The sequence below is a fragment of the Pelodiscus sinensis genome, chromosome 27 (assembly GCF_049634645.1).
Source record: "Pelodiscus sinensis isolate JC-2024 chromosome 27, ASM4963464v1, whole genome shotgun sequence".
In the NCBI taxonomy this organism is placed as follows: Eukaryota; Metazoa; Chordata; order Testudines; family Trionychidae; genus Pelodiscus; species Pelodiscus sinensis.
In genome coordinates, this window is record NC_134737.1 from 62,510 (window position 1) to 86,894 (window position 24,385).

Here is a 24,385-nt window from a genome sequence, read left to right on the forward strand (position 1 = left end):
CTGGCTCAGCCAAACTGTGGTCACTTCCGTTCTCCCCCTCCGCACAAACCTGGTTCTACAGCAGGTTCCCTGGGCTGTTGGGGATCAGTAGCTCCAGCAGTGGTCCCAGGGGTCCAGGCCAATCCTGAGCCTCGCAGCCCAGTGGCTCTGAGACGACATCTGGTTCCTCTGCTGGCTGAGCTCTCACTGAGCTTCTGGGCTGGCTTTTTATAGCCCTGGCCACGTGAGGGGTGGGGTCAGGCTTGGCCCACGAGGGCTCACGGAGGAGCTCTTCCCCTTCAGGGTCAGTGGGCAGCGACTCCACCTCGCTACAATGATGTTGATTAATGTTTAATAAATACACATGAAGGATATCGCTATGTAAAGCAGGGCTGGGCAAAACACAACCTGACGGCTGGATCCAGCCCATTAAGCCACCGATCTGGCCCGTGAACACAGCGGGGAGCCCCACGCAGGCCCCCTGCTTGCCTCCCTCAACCCGCACACCACAGCCAGGCTGTTTCTCTTTCACCACTGCGAGCCCGGAAAGGAATGGGGGGAAGCCTTCATGAGCGGCTCCCGCCCCCAGCACAAGCCCATTGGCCAGTTTCTGCACACACACCTCCGGCTCATAGTTATTCATGCATGCAAATGGCCACTGCAGCCTGTGCAGGGGCAGAGCAAGCAGGGAGGCTGCCGCTCAGGAACACGCTGGGCTGCTGGCTGGGAGTCACCCAGGTAAGTATCCCTGCCAGCGCCTGCCTCCGGCAATCCAGCCTCTCCCTTCCCACAGCCTGCCCTCTACCCCACAAACCCAAGCCCTCTGCCCCCTCCTACCCTCCCAGAACCTCCTGCTCCAGGTCCCAACCCAAAACCCTGCCCCCTCCTGTACCTCAATCCCCTGCCCCAGGTCACAACTGCCTCCTTCACCCAAACTCCCTCACAGCCGCACACTCCCTTCTGCACCCTAACCCCTTACCCCAAGCTCCCTCTGCACCCAACCTCCATCCCAGACACTGCACCTCCTCCATTAATATCATGGAGGAGTGTGGGGGCCCCCCCCAACAAAAATTATTTCCCCACCCCTGGTGTAAAGGCTCTTTCACTGGGCAAAGATCATGCCAACCTGTAGAGGGACACTGACCCCCAGGACCAGGGAGGGCAGGGAATGGGAGCCCTAAAATGTGCAGGAAAAAGAGGAATTTGATCTGAGGAAGTGGGTCTGGCCCACGAAAGCTCATCACCTAATAAACCATCTTCTTAGTCTTTAAAGGGCTACATAGTTCTGTTTTTTGTTTCAGCAAGACCAGACTAACATGGCTACATCGCTATTACAGGAAAAAGAGAGTTACTCACTCTGTGTAGTAACAGGAGTTCTTCAAGATGTCCCCCCATGAGTGTTCCACTCTGGGTGTTGGTGCGTCCTTGTGCTGGCGACCACAGATTTTTTCCAGCAGCGTTTGCCACATCACACATGTGCTCTGGTGCCTCCTCATGTCGTTGTTGTCTATTAGGCACATACGTAGTGTGGGTCCCTCCATTCTTTCTCTACCCTTACCACTGGACCAAGACAGCTCCAAAGCGGGGGGACGGGAGAGTGTAGTGGAGCACCCACGGGGGGACACATCTTGAAGATCTCCCATTACGGCACAGGGTGAGTAACTCTTTTCTTCTTCAACTGATGACCCCATGAGTACTCCACTTTGGATGACTACAAAGCAATAGTTGAATCATGGAGGCAGGTTCGGAGCCCTGCCACTAAGGACAACACTGCTTGTCCAACAGCCATAAATGACACAACGGTAGAGATAAGTGTGTAGTGTTTTGCAAACGTATGGTCAGATGACCAGGTGGCTGCCTTGCAAATATCCTCTAGAGGCACATTTTTGCAGCAAGCACGGCCCAGGCTGAGTGGTTGGTGATATTGTCATGAGGTTGTTTTTTGTATAACGTGTGGATGCATGATAAGATCCAGTTGGAAATCCACTGGGAGGAGACTGCTTGGCCCTCAGAACATTCAGCGAAGGACAGGAAGAATCTGGGTGATTTTCTCCATGATTTTGTTCAATCTACGTAGAATGCAAGTGCTCTGTATGCCATGCAGCCTGGGATGGATTAGAGGACAGCTTGGGGAAGAACGCAGGTAAGTGTATGGATTTGTTGATATGGAAAGGAAAAGGGACCTTTGGGAGGAATTTGGGGTGAGGGTGAAGAATTACTCTGTCTTTAGTGAATATTGTCTGCCATTAATGCTGCAGGCTTCCCCACACTCCTGCTGGAGGTTATGGCCACCAAAAAGGTGACTTCTATGCATAGGAGTAATCACAAGCAAGTTCCTAGAGGCTCAAGGGGTGTTTTAGTCAAACTCTTAAGGAAGTGACTGAGGTCACAAATGGGGACTGGAGGCCAAATGGACGGGAAAATATTTTGGAGATTAGTAAGGAATCATCTGGTGATTGGAACTGAAAAGAAAGCGTTGCCGTCGGTGGTCCGGTGAAAGGCCGCTATTGCTGCCGCATGTACCTTTACTGTATTAAAATATATGCCTGGCTCCCTTAGTTCTAATAGGTAGTCCGAAATGATGGGGATGGATGGTATCAGGAAGGATGGGATGACTGTGTTTGAGCCAATCGGAGAATCTGGTCCACTTATTATAAAGGTGAGCTTTTCTGGTGGACTCTCTTCTGCTGTTGATTAATATCTGCTTCACTCTAACGGAACAGATGTTTCGGCATTCTGGAGCCATGCATGGACATGGAGTTTCTGTGGTTTGGGATGGAGAACTCTGCTGTGATGCTGAGTGAGAAGATTGCATTGTGGGGGAAAGTTGTACGGATCCGCTATTGCCAGTCTGTGCAAGGGAGAGAACCATGTTTGTCTCAACGAAGCCAGTGCAACAAGGATCATGCAGGCTTCTATTCTGATTTTGGTGATAATCTTGCGGAGTAAGGGGAGCAGTGGGAATGTGTAAAGCTAAGGAGCTTCCCATTTGAGAGAGAAAGCATCTCGCAGAGAGCCCTTCCCCAGCGCTGTCCTGGAGCAATAAAGGTGACACTTGCGGTTGGCTCTGGTTGTGAAGAGGTCTATGTCTGGTTGTTCCCATCGAAAGAAAATGTGTTCGAGGGCTTGGGCAGCTATCTCCCATTCGTGATGGTCGTAAAAGATGCGGCTGAGTGTGTCCGCTGTAACGCTGAGTACTCCAGGGAGGTACGTGGCTATGGGAGTAATTTGGTGTGCAAGGCACCAGTTCCATAATTTGAGGGCTTCCGTACAGAGGGAAGGTGACCAGGCCCCACCCTGTCAGTTGATATAATCCATGCAGGTTGTATTGTCTGTCATGATACTGATGGTCTTGTGTGCTATATGGGGCAGAAAGGGGAGGTATGCCAAATGTACAGCCCAGCACTTGCTCACTGAAGGACCATTTGCCTTATACACTATGGGGTACGAGATGAGCTTCCCATCCCATGACAGAAGTGTCAGTCGTGATGGTGACTGTCGGCGTTGGCTAATGAAATGGTACACCCCGTAGTACATTGTGTGGATGCATCCACCATTTCAATGAACTGAGGACTCGTGGTGGAATGGTGAGTGTCTTGGAAAGGGGGCCTTTGGAGGCAGTGTAGAGTGTGGCCAGCCAGGCCTAGAGCATCTCATGTGTAGTCTGGTCAATCTGACCACATAAGTGGTGACTCCATACGCCCTAGGATCTTGAGGCATTCGTGGACCGTCGTAGTGGAGGTCACACGTACCACCATTATGAGGTTCTGAAGGGCCTTGAATCTGTGCATGGGTAGAGATGCCCTGGCTTTAATGGTGTTAATACGTGATGCTATGAACTCTAAAGTTTGAGCAGGCTGGAGCATGGTCTTCTGGTAATTTATAGGCCTCAACTGGAGTATTGTGTCCAGTTCTGGGCACCACATTTCAAGAAAGATCTGGAGAAATTGGAGAAGGTCCAGAGAAGAGTCACAACAATGATTAAAGGCCTAGAAAACATGAGCTATGAGGGAAGACTGAAAAAATTGGGCTTGTTTAGTTTAGAAAAGAAAAGACTGAGAGGGGTCATGATAGCAGTTTTCAAGTACCTAGAAGCGTGTTACAAAGAGGAGGGAGAAAAATTGTTCTCCTTGGCCTTTGAGAATAGGACACGAATCAATGGGCTTAAACTGCAGCAAGGGAGGTTTAGGTTGGACACTGGAAAAAACTTCCTGTCAGGGTGGTCAAACACTGGAATAAATTGCTTAGGGAGTTTGTGGAATCTCTATCTTTGGAGATATTTAAGAGCAGGTTAGATAGGCATCTAACTGGGATGGTCTAGATTGTGCCAGGAGGGCAGGGGACTGGACTCGATGATCTCTCAAGGTCCCTTCCAGTTCTAGTGTCTATGATTCTATGATATGGAAACCGAGACAAAGTAGAAGATCGGTGGTAGTGTTGAGCGTGTCTTGTGTTACCGGGAAGGATGTGCCTTTTATGAGACAGTCATCCAGGTATAGAAATATTATGACTCCCAGACAGCGTAGGAGTGCTGCAACAATAGCTAGAGTCTTGGAAAGAACTCTGGGAGCTGTTCAAAGATCAAAAGGGAGCACTCGATACTGGTAATGGTGGTTCCCCACTGTAAGTCATAGAAAACGCCTGTGGATGAATGGTTATATGAAAATAAGCGTCCTGAAGGTCAAGAACCGAAAGCCAGTCCCATTGATCTAGTGCTGTAATAATTGCTGCTAGTGTTACCATCCTGAACCATCTGTGTGTGATATACTTGTTGAGCCTCCTTAAATCTAAAATGGGTCTCTATCCACCATCCTTCTTCTGGGTTAGGAAGTATGTTGAGTAAAACCCTCTCCCTTGGAAGGCCATTGTTACTGGCTCTATCACACCTATCTGCAAAAATGGAGGACCTCTTGCCGAAGGAGGGTCTCGTGAGAGGGATCCCTGAACAGGGACGGGTGAGGGAGGGTGGGTAAGAGGAAAAGAAACGAAGGGAATGGAGTAACTGACTTTGATGAGCTCCAATATCCATGTGCCTGATGTTATTTTTGCCCATTGGTGTAAAAAGAGCCGGAGGTGGTAAGTGAACTGTAGCTGTCCGGTTTCTAGTGTCACAGCAAAGGGGGATGTCTTTCTGGCTCCCGACCAAACCTTCAAGTCTGCTGCTTTGATGAAGAAGCGTGGGATGTCAAGGGTTGCTGTTGCTGGCGCTGAGTTCTGCACTCTAGAAGCCTGTGTTTTTGGTAGAAGACATATCTGGACTGTGGTCAGTATGGTTCTCTGGGACTCTGGTAGGTGTTATACCTTGTTCTCTTGAAAGGGGGCACATACATGCCCAGAGTCTGGAGGGTCATATGCGAGTCCTTCACTGAACGAAGGACTTCATCTGTTTTGGCTGAACCTAACTTGGTCTTGTCAAAGGGAAGGTCCTTGACTTTCTGCTGGAAGTCCCCAGGTATCCCAGACGCTTGGAGCCATGATGCTCTCCACGTAATGATAGGCGAGGCTGTGATCTGGGCAGCAGTGTCAGCCATGTCCACGGCAGATCGTAATGCTGTGCAGAAGATGGTATGCCCTTCATGCATGATATTGAGCAAAATCGTCCTCTTTGCTTCAGAAGAAACTATAAGAGCTCTTGAAGTTTAAAATGGTTAGAGCAATCGTAATCGGTGAGCACAGCAGAGTAATTTGCTACTCTAAGAATTAAGGTAGCTGAAGAGTAGACCCCACGATGTCCATCGTCCTTGCCCTGTGGAGTGGACCTCATGTTGGGCTGTTTTGCCCTGTGTCTGACCTAGGAGGAGAGGCCGAGGGAGTTGGGTCTGTTTAGTCTGCAAAAGAGAAGAGTGAGGGGGGATTTGATTGCAGCCTGCAACTTCTTGAAGGGAGGTTCCAAAGAGGATGGAGAGAGGCTGTTCTCAGTGGTGAGGGATGGCAGAAGAAGGAGCAATGGTCTCAAGTTACAGTGGGAGAGGTCTATGTTGGATATTAGGAAAAACTATTTCACTAGGTGGGTGGGGAAGCACTGGGCTGGGTTCCCTAGGGAGGGGGTGGAATCTCCATCCCTAGAGGTTTTTAAGTCTCAGGTTGACAAAGCCCTGGCTGGGTTGATTTCGTTGGGATTGGTCCTGCTTTGGGCAGGGGGCTGGACTTGATGACTTCATGAGGTCTCTTCCAGCCCTAGCATTCTATGACTACTAAGGGGTTTGGAGGCAGGTGTATATATAGTCCATGCCTTTAGGTGTTATAAAATACTTTAAGTCAGCCCTCTTGCTGATGGGGGTAATGGACACTGGGGTTTGCCAGATGTTATTGGCGGAGTCCATAATGGCTTCATCCATTGGGAAGGTGATCCTGGAGGATGTGGGGGACTGTTAAGTATGTAAGAGGCGATATTGTTTCTCTTTCGCTTCCTGCAGATCTTGTTCTTATGCCAGGGCTACTCTTTAAAAAAGTTCTTGGAACTGTTTAGAATCGTTGGATGGAGTGGGGTAGTAGAAATGATAGCGTCATGTGGTGAAGAGGAGGCATTCTGTAGGGGGGGGCCGTCTTCCCCCTCTGATAGAGAGTTGTCCAAGTCAGACTGAATGGGCTCTGGAGAGTTCGGTGCTGTGGCTCACAGTGTGGGCTGAGGAGACTGAGGTGGCCTTTTTGGTGTTGTTGATGGAGAAGTGGGAAGGCTCCTATGAGAAGACTAAGACTCACAAGGATGCCACTGTCCAGGGTAGCGGGGTGGATATGGCCAATGTTGAGTACCAAGGCAGTGGTGGAGGAGGGTGAGGATGTCTGGAGAAGTGAGACTCTCATGGTGGGTACCGCTGAGTTGGACTTGAATGCTGAGATGAGAAGTTGCCGTGTGGCTCGGTGCCAGCTTCGCTGAGAGAGATGGATGGGACTGGTGCTCTCGGTGAGCGAAAGGACCACACCAATGAGCTCGGAGCTGGTGGTGCCAAAGAGGCCCAGATGAAAGGGAGCGTCCGGTGCCATGCATGTTGCAATGGCGGTGCCAAGGCTGAGTGTCTGGTACGCGGTGCCCTGGTGACAGTGCCTTGGGGGTAGGCATCTTTGTGTGGGGTCTTTTCAGTGCCACATCTGGTGCCATCTCTGGTGCTATATGCGGTGCTGGTATGTTTCTAGCAGATATCACACATTCAGCCGGTGCTTTCGGTGCTAACTGCTTTTGTTTGGGCTTGGAGTGGGCCCTTTGGGGGGCACCAACGACTTAGGCGGTGCCACATCCGAGGTGCCGGGCTTATCACCGATGCTCACTCTTGAGGAGCTCAGTACTGGGAGTAACTATCTGGCTGAGGAAACCCAGGTTTTCACCTTTGACTTTCCAGAAGAGGCAGGAGGATACGTTCTGTCCATACCTCTCGGCTTGTCTGATGGTTTAGGTCTAAGAGGCGAGCTGTCCCGTGGTGGCTGAAGCGACTTTTCGTAAAGATGTGTCTTCAACCTACTGGTGTGATCACGGCATGCTCTAGCTGTAAGATTGGAGCAATGCGCGCACTTCTGCATCAGACGGGCGTCTCCTAGACACTTTATGCACAAGGCTTGCCTACCAGAAACAGGCATAGCCTCTTGGCAGGACTCACCATTTAAAGCCTGGGGGGTACAGGCATGAGGAAGCACGAAGTCCAGGTGAATGAAGGAAAAAAAGACTTTTTTTTTTTAAGGTAGCGGGTTGCGTGTGATTCAAAACTTGGAAAGACAAGGAAAACTGAGGAGAATTAACTATTTTTTGTTGGTACTTTTGTGAAAAAAGGGGCAAGAAAACAGAGCTCCATCTGCTGCTGAGGACGGTAGAGAAGGAATTGAGGGGGCCACGCCACGCACGCGCCTAACAAACACTGATGGCATGAGGAGGCACCAGGGCATGTGCACAGTGCAGCACTGCTGGAAAAAAAATCGTGGGTCGTCGGTGCGAGGGCGCACCAACACACAGCGGAGCACCCACAGGGACATCACTTGAAGGAAAACACTTGTATTTTAATACTTCTTTGCTGAGTGCCATTAAACTACAGTTTCTGCAACTGCCAGGTATTTGTATATATTCGGACAGTATCCCACTACAAGGCCTCAACTTTTCATTGGGAATTTGTGAGATTTAACAGACACTATATTTGTGATATTAAAATAGATTGCCATGGAAAAAATACATCTTGTAATTAAAAATACAGAGGTCACAAGTTTCCCAGAACCAGTAGGGCAACATAAAAAATCCAGAACTATGTCAGCATATCACTTTCCAGATCTGAATGGACAACAGAAAGGGGGAGGTCAGGAAAACATAAAGCTGAAATTTTGACCTGACTATCCTGTAATTCAACCAGAATGCACTACCCTTTCCATTGGCAGAAACATTTTTGTGCGCCACATGACTGTTCTAACATCAATCAGAGAGCAAGATCTCCTCTCTTTTGGCTGCGAAGAACAGAGTTCTCAGAGTTCTTCATTGAAACCACATCACAATTTTACCTAATTTTTGTTTTCTTTTTCATGATGTAGCAATAACATTAGCTAGTTAATTAAAGCTGGCCCATAGCTTTGTCCTTTGGGACCCTGATTTAAATAGTGTTGTCACAACTTGCCACAACTGCTAAAAAAGGCACGAGAAAACTTTTTCTTCTTTGTATGTAGAAGTCAAGACATTTTTTCCAACCAGCGCTAATTTTTATGTACTGAAAATGCAGTGTTAGTACTCAAGCCAGTCGATACAACATTCTTGCTCATTCGAGAGTCTCCTCCATTACATTTATTTACCTTACATTAGGGCTGCCAACTTTCTGACTGCACACAACTGAATGCCCTTGCCCTGCCTCGAGGTCCTTCTCTGAGGCTCTGCCCCCAAGTCACTCACTCAGTGGCTCTCTCCACGTTCCTCACTCGCTCATGGTCACCGGGCTGGCTGGGGTGCAAGAGGGGTGAGGACACTGACGCAGGGGTGAGGCTGGGGATGAGGGGTTTGGGCTGCAGAAGGGGGTGGGGCCAAGGGGTTCCGAGTGTAAGAGGGGCTCTGGCTGCAGCTTGAGGTTGGGATGTGGGAGGAGTTACAGGCCCTGGGCTTGGGGTGCGGGCTCTGGGCTGGGGTACAGGAGGGAGCTGAGGGGTTCCGAGTGTGGGAGGAGGCTCTGGGCTGAGGCGGGGGGTGAGATAGGGAGAGAGCTTTAGGTCTGGCCTGGGAATGCAGGATCCAGGGTGAGGCCAAATAGGAGAGGTTTAGGGTGAATGGGGGATGTGGGCAAGGGGCTGGGCTGTGGGGGTGGAGGCTCCGTCCCGGGATATGGGTTCTGGGTGGGGCTGGGCATGAGGGACTCGGTGTGCCAGACGGGGTCCCAGGCTGGGGCCAAGGGGCTCAGAGTGCACAAGGGTCACACATAGGAGGGGATCAGGAAAGCTCAGGGGAGGGCCTGGGGGATGGGCTGTGGGAGGGATTTCAGGGTGTGGCACTCACCTCAGGTAGCTCCCGGAAGCGCCGACATGTCACATGGCTCCTAGGCGGAGGCACAGCCAGGCAACTCCGCAGGCTGCCTCTGCCCCGGCAGCTCCTGTTGGCCTTGGTCCCCAGCCAACGCGGGTTACAGAGCCGGCACCTGGGGCAGTGCACAGAGCCCCTGGGAATGGCCCTCTCCTATGCGCTGAGACAGCTCCACTCCCAGGGGCCAGGGGGCCTGCCCGCCCCACGCCAACCAGCATTTCATGGTACCCGCGGCAGCTGCATGCTGCTGGGCTACAGCTGCCCCAGCCCAACCCCTGGACACCTGCCCGCAGCTCAGCCCCAGTCTGGCTGACCCTCTGCCCCATTCCCTGGCTGCCTTCCCCAGCTCAGCACTGGTCTGGCTGCTGCCCCTATCTTCTGGTCACTCCTCGCCCCTCCCCAAGGCTCAGCATCCAGCCCCTGCTCACCATGCAGCAGTGAGCAGCCCTCATGGGCTACAGGACTCAGACGTAGTCGGGGGCAGCCACGCATCAGGCAGCTGGAGGGAAGCAGCGTTTTCCCCTCAAATTTCTGCTTCTCTCTGACTGCCCGCTGCTACCCCAGAGGCCTCTGGCCCACGCCTCCCTCCTGGCCATGCTCTGGGTTGTCCGGAGGGACCGGACGTCACTGCAGTAAATGGCATCCAGTCCATCTGGTCCAGAAGAGCTGGTTCAGCTTTGGCCTCCGTGTTGAGCAGCTGCTCCACCCCCCCAGCAGGGTACCAATGCAGGGCTGCACGGGGCATGGTCCATATTGCAGACTAGCTCAGGAATGGCAGTGGCTAGACTTCTGAGTGACAGCAGTTGAAACCCCCGAAGTTTAAATAAAAATAGGAGCATCCATTTACTTTATAAATGTCTGAACTATTCACACAGCGTCTTGTGGGAAAAAAACCAATCCCTCGGCAGCCCGGTCCCATGGGAGATACAGTGCAGGACACAACCTTTCAAATGCCACAAAACCCCAAACGCCCCAATCCAGAGGGGGAGCAGACACATTCTCATCAGCCTTCCAAGTCCTGATTTTGGCCAGCAGGCTCAATTGGGAAAAGAGCCAGCTTTAAACGGCCTCTCAGCCTTCCCAGTCCTCCTCCCGTTCACAGCTCAGTCTGCTTTCCGTAAGTCGCCTCTCACCAGAGGAAGATGATCAGACTTTGTCCCAGGAACCCCTCCTCCCACAAGCAGACACCCAAAGTACTAAGGGAGTAGAACAAAGTAAGCCATTCATGCAGGGATTCCTGTACATCCCCATGCATGGCGCATGGCGACAGCTGATCCAGGCACACCACGGATAAAACAATGGCAGAGCCACAGTGGCCAGGTTTAAGCTTGCAGTGCTTGACGTGAGCTGTAATGGGGTGGAATGAAGCTCCAGCAGTTCGCTGGTGGTCCCGTCCATTTCTGAAGAATTTAAGCATAATACTAAGGGTCAGTGGTGTGTTAAGACCCTGTGACCCTTGTGACAATTAAGAGCATCAATAAAAAGATGCATGTTATTTCGGCTCTGGTGGAAGAACATTTTCTTTAAAGAAACGTAAGCAAGGCCAAAGACTATTAACAGCTACCTATTTTTGAACAACATTGGCCAATTACGTGATTTACAGGGAAGTTCCCTAGTTCTCACATTTTATTTTTATCTTAAATGACTGTTAGGAAACCCCATAGGTACAAACTGACAAATCTTAGAAGAAAAACCACTCACAGTTACCGAGTCTGGTGAGCGTTTTGGTGGAAGCTTTTGGAAGTTTTCTCCTCCCGATTTAGATTACTCCTCATAACACTAATTGCAAGCTCTGCACAAGAACAGCCAGAGGAGTGGCGAGATTTACAACGTTAATTGTAAGCTTTCTAACAGATTCCTGCAGCAAAAGGAACAAAGCTCTGCTGTTGAGGTCCAGGGGTCACTGAGTTTTGGAAGGTTCAAACATCCAAATGAGCCATGGATTTGAGGGACACTACAACTCTAGCCCCTGGAGGGATCTGCATATACACATAATGCTCTGAAGAGATCCACCACCAGTCTGGGGTCAGTCCTGTGCCCATGGGAAATCAAGCCTGTTTCCTCGGTGCACAGCCCTGGCAAAGAACAGCCAGCACATACCCCATGCCCTTAGAGGGGTTCTGTGCTTTCCCAAACAAGGGCTGTGCATAAATTGATTATTTAGCCCTAGATTTTGCAATAACCATCACTGCCTTGGGAAGTGAGTAGCTATAACTACCCCCATGTTAGAATGCACACTCTCCAGGCTAGAAAAGCAAGACATCATCCTTGATGTTTTCTTTATACTTAAGACATCTCTGACTTTTTCATTTTTATTAGAAATATCAAGTAACTATTAAGCACTGCTCAGAGCCCCAATCTCCTTTCACTGGGGTTAAATTCATATCTGATGATTCTGCATAAAGACTCTTGCAAACCATGTTTGCACATCAACAGAAAAGGTGGCAACCCCAAAAGTGAGGTTTTAGAAACGCAGTTTGGAAAACGTATGAGCATTGTTCATTTAATATGGAGACTGCAAAAGAATTGGCAAATGGAGGTGCATTTACCACAAGGAAACCTAAGAACGGCCACACTGGGTCAGACCAAAGGGCCATCTAGCCCAGTATCCCGTCTGCCAACAGTGGCAAATACCAGATGCCCCAGAGGGAGGGAACACAACAGGTAATCATCATGTGATCCCTCCCGTCATCTATTTCCAGACAAACAGAGGCTAAGGACATTTCTACCCATCCTGGTTAATAGCCATCAACAGACCTGACCTCCAAGAATATATCTACCTCTTTTTTGAACCCTGTTAAAGTCCTAGTCTTCACAACATCCTCTGGCAAGGAGTTCCAAAGGTTGACTGTGCGCTGAGTGAACAAAAACTTTCCTTTGTTTTAAACATGCTACATATTAATTTCATTTGATGACCCGTAGTTCGTATATTGGGGGAATAAGTAAATAACTTTTCCTCATTCACTTTTTCCAAATCAGTCATGATTTTATAGACTTCTCTCATATCCCCCCCTTAAGCTATGTCTAGACTGCATCCCGGAAAAGCTCTGCCACATCCAAGGAATGCATCTGCTTTTTCGTAACAGTTTCCGAAAAAGTGGACGTGTTCTTTCAGCATCCCTGTATTCCTTTCAGTGAGAGGAATAAGGGATTTCCGAAGGAGGACTTTTTTTCCAAAATTTGGCCCAGTGGTACATAGTCCAAATTTCAGAAAAGCATCTTTCAGAAAAAAAGCAGAAAAAGATATGCAAATCGAGGTGCGTAATTTGCGTCTCTTTTTCCGACTTTTCTCAGCAGTCTAGACATAGCCTTAGTCTCCACTTTTCTAAGCTGAAAAGTCCAAGTCTTTTTAATCTCTCTTCATATGGGACCCGTTCCAAACCCCTCAGCATTTGTTGCCCTTTTCTGAATCTTTTCCAATGCCAAGATATCTTTTTTGAGATGAGGTGACCACGCCTGTACGCAGTATTCTAGATGTGGGCGTACCATGGTTTTATACAGAGGCAATAAGATATTTTCTGTCTTATCCTCTATCCCTTTCTTAACATTCTGTTTGCTGTTTTGCCTGCTGCTGCACACTGAGTGGATGTTTTCAGAGAACTCTCCACAGTGACTCCAAGATCTTTCCCTTAAGTAGTTGTAGCCAAATCAGTCCCCATCACTCCCACACGTGGTAAAGATCATTACAATGGTGGACAAAACCGAACCACGTCTGCAGGGGCAAACCTTTTCAAAATCCAGAACCCACAGTGGTTCTCACCACAGATACTTCTCTCACCGGGTGGGGAACACACATGAAAGACCTCACAACCCAAAGCCTATATACCACAGCGGAGAGGACACTACACATCAGTGTCCTCACACTCAGGCCAGATGGCTGGCATGCCGTCAATTCTTTCCCCACATCGCTCGAATCCATGTCAGAAACGGACAGCACAGCCTGTGTGTTTTATACAAACAGGCAGGGAGGGGCATGATCTCAGACTTCGCAGGGAAGCCACAGCACTCTGGAACTGGTGCCTCGCCTGCGACATCTCCATAAGCATGTGCCACCTCCCCAGAGTCCCAAACACAACAGCAGACGTCCTCAGCAGGGCCCTACCCCAAGAGCACCAGTGGGAGCTCGACAGCTCAGTTCTGAGGGACACATTCATGTGATGGGAACAACCCCACCTGGACTTATTCGCCACCACAGTGAATAAGAAAAGCTCGCTGCACTGCTCCAGAGTGGGCATGGGGATACGCTCCCTTGGAGATCCTCAAATCGGACGCACCCTTGCTCTACGCGTCCCCCCACCTTTCCCCTCCTCAACCGAGTACTCGTAAAAATACAGAGGGACAAAGTGAGAGTTATCCTCATAGCACCGTGTCAGCCTCAACACCCATGGTTTCCCCTCCTAAACCGAATGTCTTGACACCACCCAATCGCCCTTTTACACAGCCCGACCATATTGTCTCAGCCAGGGACCACTACCCCTCACCCTCAATTTCCGACTCTCCACCTCAAAGCATGGTACCTCGATGGTTCACAGGCGCAGAGCTGCAATGTTCACAACAGGTGCGCAACGTCCTCTTACACGGCAGGGCTCCTACAACAAGAAGGATATACATTAACAAGTGGACTCATTTTACACATTGGGCAGCCTTCTGCAATGTATCACCACAGGATGCCCCAACCCTTGCAATCCTAGATTACATACTGCATCTCAGGCAATCGAAGCTTTCCCTGAGCTCTATCAGAGTCCATCTGGCAGCAGTAACACCCTTCCACACGCCAGGTGATGACACCGCAGTGTTTGTACATCCTGTAATTAAGCGCTTCCTAAAAGGCCTACAGGCCCTATACTCCGACATTAACACTCCTCGATAACCATGGGATCTACACCTGGTACTGACGATGCTTACGAAACCTCCCCTTGAACCAATGTCCACATGCTCTCTACTCCATCTAACCCTGAAGACAGCATTCCTAGTCGCAATAACGTCAGCATGTAGAGTAGGTGAGATGGCCATCCTAATGGCTGACCCGCCATTTGCCATCTTTTTTAAGGATAAAGTCTTTCTGCAACCGCACCCCAAGTTTCTACCAAAGGTGCACTCCCTCTTTCACTTAAACCAAACTATACACATACCTGTATTCTTCCTGTAACCCTTCTGCCGGGTAGGCCCGGCAGCAACCAGGCACAGGTTCAATATCTAGGGGTCCATCTCACACAGAACCGGCTTGAGCCCCCACCCAGTAGCCTGGGAAATTCACACACCCCCGGGCGCCTCTGAGAGGCAATGCTTCCCCACTCGCAAGCACAGAGTCTGAGTGTAGGAAATAAACTTCTAATGAAAGAGAGAGAGAGAGAGAAGTGACATGGCATTAACTTGGGAAAATACTGTGAACAGAGTTCAGAACTCCCCATGAGTAACTGTCCCAGCTCAATAGATTGAGCAATGTCTTTGGCCTCTCGGGTTGACTAGTCCAACAAGGTAAGGGCTCCATTCACTTACCCAAACTTTTCCCATTCCCCACTTACAGCTCTGTCCAGTCAGCGCAGACCCAGACCCATCACCTTGATGACTTCCTTCATAGAGCCTGATGTGATGCCACCTGTGTGCTGCCCCTGCTGCCCGCTGGTCGTTCCCGCCAGCCGCTCCGCTGGCCGCCTGCTGCCACTCCCACTGGCCACCCATTGTTCCCACCAGCCGCTCCGCTGGCCACGTGCTGCCGCTCCTACCAGCTGCCTGTTCCTGCCAGCCTGCCACTCCTACTGGCCACCTGCCAGTTGTTCCCGCTAGCTGCAATGGGTCTGGTTCCAGGCCAAACCAGTGACTTCAGCTCTTAGTGATGTCAACTCTTTAGCTATCACCTAGGCTGGCAAAAAATTCCAGCTTCCACTGGACTAGCAAAAGGACTCCTGCTGGAGTCTGCGTTAGGTCTGTCCTTAAAACAGGGGGGAAAGAGGCAGATTGAGCCAATCTTACAGCTCACACCTGGCAGGCACGATGCAAGGCTGGCTCAAGCCCTTCCCCCAAGCTTCGTACACCCAGCTCTGGAAGGGGGAGGCTTGGTCATCTGAGATGTCTTACAGTAATGGAGTCTCTCCTGCAAGCACTGGTGTCATATTTTACAGTTCCCACATTTAGGGGTCGCATGATTTGTGATGCCCACAACAGCCCAAATTAGTAACAATACATCACATTCCATCCCAACACTGACCCTCCATCAGCCCTGGCTGAATTGGATTTCCATAGCCACACCTCGGATTCCTTCCCCCTCCTGGCATGAGCTGTGTTTACATATCAACCGTTAACAGTTAAGTATCTTGCAGAGCTAAACAACTGGAGAGAACACACCCACCTCCAGGGGAGCGCTCTCCTTTTAGCTGGCCTGGCTAATAGCAAGCAGTAGTTTAGCCCCTGCTTACATTCCCAAAGCCTCATGCCAACGCCTTAGAGGCACAGATGCATACCCTGGGTGCCAGAAGGGTGCTCTCCTTCTATATCCACAGAACAAACTCCTTCAGATCATGTCCATGACTCTTCGTTTCCATTGCTGATCGCAGCAAGGGAAACCACAAATCATCACCAAGATGATCTCATTGGATTTCCAACAGCATCACCCTATACTACTCGCTCAACCAGTTACCACCACCTACCTTAATCTGGGCACATTTGACCAGAGTGGTCGCCCACCTCGGTTGCTTACCTGAGGAAGGTTCCCATCGATGACATATTTGCTGCTGCTACATGGGCATCAGAACACACCTTTTTCAAGATGAGCATCCCTGCGGGTGCTCCACTACCCTCCCTTCCTCCCCTCCACTTCGGGGAAGAAAAGGAAAAAGAAAAAAGTAGTTCTCCTATGCCAAGTTCCAGCTAGAGAAGGAACTGAAGGGAGAGTCGCCATGCACGCGTGGTGGTACCAGGGGGAAAGGGGGAGGGGAGGAGCCCATGTGCACCACATGCTGCACATACACAGCCCCTATGCACTGTTATCAAGAATTCGCTCTGCGGTGCTGGGACGCATCTACACCTACTGTGGCGCACCCCCAGGGCCGTCTCTCCAAGTACTAAAAATATGGACATAATCTGTAGCCAGAGAGAGCAAGTGTAAACACACTTTGACTTTTTTTTGCCCACCTCTGCATGCTGACATTAGGTTTCCTCAACAAAACGTAGTAGTGTAGATATACCCAGTGTTTACACAGCCTGACTTTTAGCGACGTGGCTGTGTCAACACAACTGTGCTGCTAAAACTGACACAGCTGTGTCACTAAAAGCTGCGTAGAGTAGACATAGCCTATGAGTGCACCATACATCTGTGTTCAGTGTATTCCGTTAAAAGGAGAAGAGAGAAAAGAAAAAAATCTAGATACTGCAGCTATTAATTGTGCAGAGTTCACGCACTTTGCCAGAAGAACAGAATGCAGAAAGATTAAGCTCCTAAATTCTGTGAATCAAAAGATTTTAAAATTCCAAAATTAGTGGTATGAAAATCAGTCAACAGCGTAGCAAATACACTTCTTAAGGGGCAAATTTTTGGCTGATTGAAACTGTCACTGTTATATTGACTTTAGTTATATAACTTAATTTTTATTCAGTCTGCATGTAAATCACTTTGTACTATAAAAAAATGAAAAGTGTTATTAACTGTAATGGGAAGAAAGTAATCTTCTTGGGCCATTAAATTGTTTTTCATTCATTCTGTAGATCTAAGTGTGCATTCTATAAGGACAGTGTTGAGTTTTTTAGTCAGTTTTGGTCTGGGAACTTTCGCTACTTTTTTTTGGTATTTTAATTGATGTATTCAGTTTCCTTTTCATGTCTGTAATACTATGCCATTGAAAAGTGGGTCTCTCTCCCTCTCTCTTCGCAGAGGGAATGTATTAGATTTATTTATCTGGAATTGATTCCTTGAACATATAGACAGCATGCAATATTCACCATAAAATTGGGAATGGAAAAAATAAATGAGCAATAATGTTGCAAAGCGACACAACCTGAGTATAAATGCTAAAATAGGTAACTGAGGGACTTCAGCTATAATACTCGATTGAAATCCAATTTTGTTCTAGTTTTTCAGCAGTTGTCAGTGCGCTTTATCTTCCTCTGTAGGAGATTCACAATGTATTCATTAGAACAAGATGCCCTAGCATGTTAACCATACAGCAAAAGTTGAATCTGGTGGCTTATTACGCTGCAGCTTAGTTTTTTGAGGAAAGATCGTTTTTCATTATGCAAGCATTCATAGCCTACCATTTTGCAATGGACATTTTCCCATGTTATGGAAATGCATACCTGAGATAAAGTCTTCTATTAAGAACATGGTTGCCTTCATTGGTGCTGGTTTGTTTCTAGAGGAAAATTCTTGTTGTGAGCAAGCTATTCAAATTAATTGTAGTAGGAACGATACAAGTGATCACAGATCTCAGGCAAGCCAAGTGAATTTAGGATTTAATGAAAAACCAAGTCCTGGGAAGCGGAAGATTGTTCCTAGAATGGGAGGTGGATGCACAGCATATACTCACTACAGTCTGTAGAAAACAAAATGCAAGGAGCTTCAGTCTTATTCTGAGGGCTGAGCAGAGAATTAAATGGCAGGCAGGCCTCGTGTTGGGCCTTTGCACAGAAAAAAAGACATGTTAGTCACCTACAATTCTACACCAATTATCTACGTCTTAACGTGGTACCTTTGCTGTTCAGATCATTTCCTTCTCCTTCACCTGGCACAGCAATTGAATAAAATACAGAGAACATTATGAATTGACTCATGAGGAGCTAACCCTGCAAGAGACTAAGCACCTTCAAGCTCGCTAACTTTACCAGCTTGCTCCATGATATCCAAAGTTACTCGTTCCTCACTCTGTTTACGTCACTGTTTTGGTCCTGAACCACATCAGTATTTCAAAGGAATACCTAATATTTTGTAATGCATGATTATGTTTATAAAAATAATGTAGGCCACTGATTTTAAAATATTCAATGTCTTCAATTTTTTAGCTTTCCATGTAATAGAAATCGACTGTCTTGGAGTTAAAGGACACGTATCAGGCATCTGTTACTGAGTCATTGTTATGCAGATTAAAGTATTATTTTAATGTAGATTATCTGATATACATACATCTGAGTGAATATCCTGGGATTACTTGACATATGCATAGTCACCAAATTATTGGTGCCCCATCAGAGGTTTTTAGGCTCTTCTGTGATTACCACCTCTATAGCTAAAGGATGGAAAATAAGAAAAACAAATGGGTCAGACATCTGAAATGATCTTCACTGTGTGCTAGAAATACAAGTTACAAAATGAGTAAATTATTTCTGGAACCACTAGGAAAATTGGTTAAAAAAAGCCCAATTTGGTCTCTTTGTATGCTATTACAAGAACCTCATAGACAGGTAGAACCTGATCAATTCTGTTCCCAACTTAATTTGAATGTTTCCCTCTTTGTATTCACTCCTGCCAGTAACTCATGTGAACCAGGCCCTCTGATGGGGGGAGGTGAGGAGAAGCAAAGGGGGCAACTGCCCTGGGGCCTGGCGATTCAAAGGCACTCAGGGCTCCTGACTACCCCGGGTCCTTTGCAATGCACTGCGGAACCCTGGGCAGCGCACTCTGCCATCAGCGTGCTCTGAGCAGCCAGCTGCTCCGGCCCTGCCCCTTCCTCCAACCAGCCCCTCCCAACCTTGCCCAGGGGCCCAGCGGGGCTGTCAGCTCATCTGCTCTGAACCTTTTTTCTGGTCTTGTTCTGCTACTTTTGGCTTCAAGGTGACAGCTGCATTATATTTAACACACATACCACTTCCCTCGGCAGAAACAGTCTGTCCAAGAAAGAGCAGTCGATTGGAGCGGTTTGAGCACACTGGAGAGATAGGGGAGATGTACCAATTAATGTCTACTACGTGACCACAGGACCAACAGAAACAACTACATCAGATGGTCAGAACTTTTGCAAATAATTGTGTAACACGGTGCACTGCTGATTTCAGAAGTGTCACTAACGAGGAATTAAATCCTTGTCTGAGCAAAAGACCCAAAGAAACTGGTCAATATAGAACAATGAAATGCTAAGAAGAAGTCATCTTAAGCCCACAATCACCTACATTTACATACAACATACTGGCAAGTTCACAGATCCCAGCTGTTTAGGGGCTTGGAAACTGGTGGAATTGGCTTGCTGGAGAATTGGGGCTTGAATCTGCCACCCACTAGGAAGTCAATGGGAATTATGCTGTTGACTTCAATCAAAGGAAAACTGGCCCTTCAAGGCCTGAATCTGCAAGAGTATCATGGTTCTGAAGAAGTGCTGAGCACCCTCAGCTTCTAAGAGCACTTTCCTTAAGTAGCCCCCCGCGCTGGTGGTGAACTCTCTTTCTGCCAGTCAGATCCAGGGTACGATCCGGAGCATTTTCCCTGCTATGAAGTAGCTACAGTTTATGCGAGAGTTTAACACTCTCTCCTAACCAGTTTACAAAGCTAAACAATCTGGATATTTTCCTTGCACGTGACAGCTGAAAATAGTAGAACCGATGTGCTGACATCTTCAGTTGAGGGATTTAATATGGACTTTGCACTAGATACCATGTGATGTGCCATAAGGTATGTCTAGACTACACCTCTCTGTCAACAGAGAGATGTAGATTAGGCACGTCGAAATTGCTAATGAAGCAGGGATTTAAATATCCCACACTTCATTAGCATAAACATGGCTGCCGCTTTTTTCAAAACTGAACTTTTTTGAAAAAACCTGGCAGTCTAGACACGGATCTGTCGAAAATAAATCCTTTTCCAACAGATCCTGTATTCCTCAAAAAATGAGGTTTACAGGATCTGTCGAAAAAGGGTTTATTTTCGACAGATACAAGTCTAGACTGCCGGGTTTTTCCAAAAAAGCTCCATTTTGGAAAAAAGCGGCAGCCATGTTTATGCTAATGAAGCACGGGATATTAAATCCTAGGCTTTATTAGCAATTTCGACGTGCCTAATCTACATCCACCTGTCGACAGAGAGGTGTAGTCTAGACACAGCCATACTGAATGATGTCATTTCAATGGATTGCCTTGGATCATGTTCATATACATCCACAAAATAAAAAAATATAAACAAATGGAAGGGGATGACACCACATTTCTTGCTTTCAAAATGTAGGTGAGTGTGAACTGCCTCTGGTAGACCTCTTTGCTGTAATTAAACTGTTTGGTGTTCAGAACTGTCATGTAGCTTTTTAAAGAATGTGCAAAATCTACTGGTTGTTAGGTGTAAGATTCAGTGCCACAGAATATATGAAGAGGGATAATCTCCAAACCAAATTGTATCATGTGGACATGATAAGGAAGGATCAAAATAGATTGGTGGGCTACAAAAATACATGCTACAGTTTCCAAGGAAAAAGTCAGAATACTTTTTCAGTTTGGAAAAGAGACAACGTATTTACAAGGTGACCAGCAAGAGAAGATCTGGAAAAAGACTTCCACAATGGAAAAGGTCATGGAAACAGCTTCACAAACTGAGGGGGAGTTCCTGGCCAGTTTAACTCCATAAAATCTATCTGGACCTTACAGTTTTGTTCAGGGATCTGCAGTTTTCTCTATGAAGTCAAAAGGAGTGTTTAAAGCAAGTGACGTGGATATCAGAATCAAGGCTTTGATGTCAAGATTCAGGAATTTGCAGTGGTGATGATGAAAGGGATGAGAACTGACTTGGATATTGAAGGCTGGCTGATAATTCATCTGCTCCGCCCTGTGGAATTATGATTCGGTTTTTCTAACAGTGTTCAGTCCGCCTCCCATCCCCGCCCCACTTCTTCATGAGGTGAGCTCCACAACTAAGCATACGGAGATTATCAAAAAAGATATATATTTCTGTTTAGTGCCTTGTAACTGTGAAGCAGTCAGGGTAAGCGGCTAAATCATCCCATCTCTTTGCCCAGAGATTTCTTGGAGATAGATTTGTTTAAAATGACCCATTCTCTGTCAAAATGAAGAGTTCAAGCAGCAAGCTACAAGAGCCGGTGGATTTTCAGAGTCCAATGTCAACATATACAACTGATCAGTAAACCCTCACAAAAGCCCACATTCAACCTGAAAAACAGGAAATTAAGTCAAATGAGCTGATAAAGTTTAGGGTGAGAACTGGGAGTGTGGCAATTAAATGAGAATATCAGCAAGTTCTACGTGCTGCATTGATTCACATTCTTATGGTGAAACTGCAGTCATGTACAAAAATACATCAGAATGTTTAAAATGTGTCGAAGAACACTGAGCATATCCACAGGATCTTCCATTGCATATAATAAAATTACATCATCCTCAGGAGACAGATAACTTCGCTACTTGTGCCAAGAAAAAAATAACCTTGAAGAGCAACTTTGCATTAATATTTATGAACTTAAAAAGGAAAATACATTTTATGGATTAAATGCTCCAAAACAAAACAAAAAAAAATGATTTCCACAACATCTTTAACCCTGTTCCTTTGTGTATGTGTGTCACAATAGGACTTTTCACTCTACGATTATATTACATATTTTCTGAAATCAGAAAGGCACATTTGTGGTTTCTTTGTACTACTGCATTGTATTAATTGCCACGCAATGTACCATAGCACACTGCCCAGAATTCTGGAGCTTGTAATAAAAGATATTGCATATACAGTATCGTCAAAAGTATAAGTTGGGTTAAGGCTGCTGGGGAACCTCAACTTTAACTTCCTAATATTGTGCAGATAAAATCATACTCTAAGTAGTTCAAAAATGTAAAGATTACGTGTGGTGTTTTCTGCACCCTCTCCCCCCCACAGGCACCAGGCACCTATGGGAAGGGTCTTACATTGGAGCTGGGAATATTTACATATGCTGCTTACAGCTGGGAAGCGAGAGCAACGTAGACGCTCAGGTAGCTGGAACTGCAAAAAATCAGCCACATATTATGATCTCACATACTATGGGAAAGCCTCTAACAGGCAGGTCATATGACAGTGCAGGTACCCATAGGGTGAGGAAAACATTCATCCAATGTGCAATCAAAAATGCTAACAGAAATTTGGGAATCATTATGAAAGGTCTAGATAATATGACAAAAAATATATCACCTCTGTATAAATGCCCACATCTTGAATACATCTTGGAACTGGAAGAGGTACAGCGAAGAGCAACAAAAATGACTAGGGATATAGAATGGTTTCCATAATGAGAGATTAATAGGACTGAGACTTTTCAGTTTGGAAAAGAGACAGCTAAGAGGAGATACGATAGAGGTCTATAAAATCATAACTGTTGTAGAGAAAGTAAATAAGGAAAAAATGGTTGCTTACCTTCGTAACTGCTCTTCGAGATGTGTTGCTCATGTCCATTCCACGTAAGTGTGTCGGAAGTTTTTCCCTTAGCAATACCCGCTGGGCTGGCAGGGGAGCCCCCTGGTGTGGCACCGGTATATCAGCTAATACATACCCCCTCTGGCCCTCCACCCCTTCAGTTCTTTCTTACTGGACTATTCCGACAAAGGGGAGGTGAACGGGATTTGGAATGGACTCGAGGAACAACAGTTACGAGGTGAGTAACCGTTCTTTCTTCTTCGAGTGATGGCTCATGTCCGTTTCATGTAGGTGACTCCAAAGCAGAAACCCGAGGAGGTGGGGTCAGAGTTTTAACCTTCAACTGATCGGAGGACAGCCCTCCCCAGGGCTGCGTCCTCCCTCGCCTGATGATCCAGCACATGATGATTGGCAAAAGTGTCAACAGAGGACCATGTGGCAGGCCTGCAGATGTGCAGGATTGGGACCTGGGCCACGAATGCCGTAGAGGAGGCCTGAGTCCTGGTGGAGTGGGCCATGAGGGGAGGGGTAGCACCCCAGCCACCCTGTAACACTCCTTGATACAGGACGTAATGCACGAAGAGATCTGCTGTGCAGAGACCAGTTGTCCCTGCAGACTCTCTGCAATTGCTACAAAGAGCTTTGGGGACTTACGGAAGGGCTTTGTTATTTCAAAATAAAAGGCTAAAGCTCTCCTAACATCTAAAGTGTGTAACGCCTGCCCCTTACCCAAAGCTTGGGTTAAAAAAAATGAGAGGAAAATATCTTGGCACACATTAAAATAAGATAGAAATGTAGCTGTGTAAGTCTGGTGTAGCTGAAACAAAAAACAGGACTGTGTAACACTTTAAAGACTAACAAGATGGTTTATTAGGTGATGAGCTTTTGTGGGCCAGACCCACTTCCTCAGATCAAATAGTGGAAGAAAATAGTCACAACCATATATACCAAAGGATACAATTTAAAAAAAATTGAACACGTATGAAAAGGACAAATCAAATTTCAGAACAGAAAGGAGATGGGGAGGGGGAAGGTAAATGTCTGTGAGCTAATGATATTAGAGGTGATAATTGGGGAAGCTATCTTTGTAATGGGTAAGATAATTAATGTCTTTGTTTAAACTTAGGTGTAAAGTGTCGAATTTAAGCATGAATGTCAGTTCAAAGGATTCTCTTTCAAGTGTGGTCTTAAAAGGTCTTTGAAGGAGGATGCAGGTAATTAAGTCGTTGAAACAGTAACAGGAAACTTGGAAATGGCAGAGATGCTCACCGAGAAGTCTGAAGGAACGCCTAAAACAGTGAATGCTAGTGGGAAGGGGGGGAAGGTTTAGAAGATAAAATAAAAAAAGAACAAGTTAAAAATCACCTAGAAATGTTAGATGCCTGCAAGTCCCCAGGGCCTGATAAAATGCATCCTAGAATACTCAAGGAGCTGATAGAGAAGGTATATGAGCGTCTAGCTATCATCTTTGGAAAATCATGGGAGACCGGAGAGATTCCAGAAGACTGGAAAAGGGCAAATCTAGTGCCCATCTATAAAAAGGGAAACAAGAACAACCCAGGAAACTACAGACCAGTTAGTTTAACTTCTGTGCCAGGGAAAATAATGGAGCAAGTAATTAAGGAAAT

General features: G+C 47.1%; 2 long non-coding RNA genes across 2 annotated transcripts in view; one reads left to right on the top strand and one right to left on the bottom strand.

Annotated features, from left to right (window-relative positions):
- LOC112545098 (uncharacterized) overlaps positions 1 to 7,875 on the top strand; it is a 35,463-nt gene extending 27,588 nt beyond the window's left edge. The window contains exons 2-3 of the long non-coding RNA XR_003088521.2: positions 2,057 to 2,122; positions 7,742 to 7,875. This is a non-coding gene — a long non-coding RNA (uncharacterized LOC112545098). The remainder of the gene's footprint in view (positions 1 to 2,056; positions 2,123 to 7,741) is intronic.
- The window catches only part of LOC112545097 (uncharacterized), a 182,705-nt gene that overhangs the window by 27,756 nt on the left and 130,564 nt on the right, over positions 1 to 24,385 (bottom strand). The window contains exon 6 of the long non-coding RNA XR_012897924.1: positions 13,972 to 14,043. This is a non-coding gene — a long non-coding RNA (uncharacterized LOC112545097). The remainder of the gene's footprint in view (positions 1 to 13,971; positions 14,044 to 24,385) is intronic.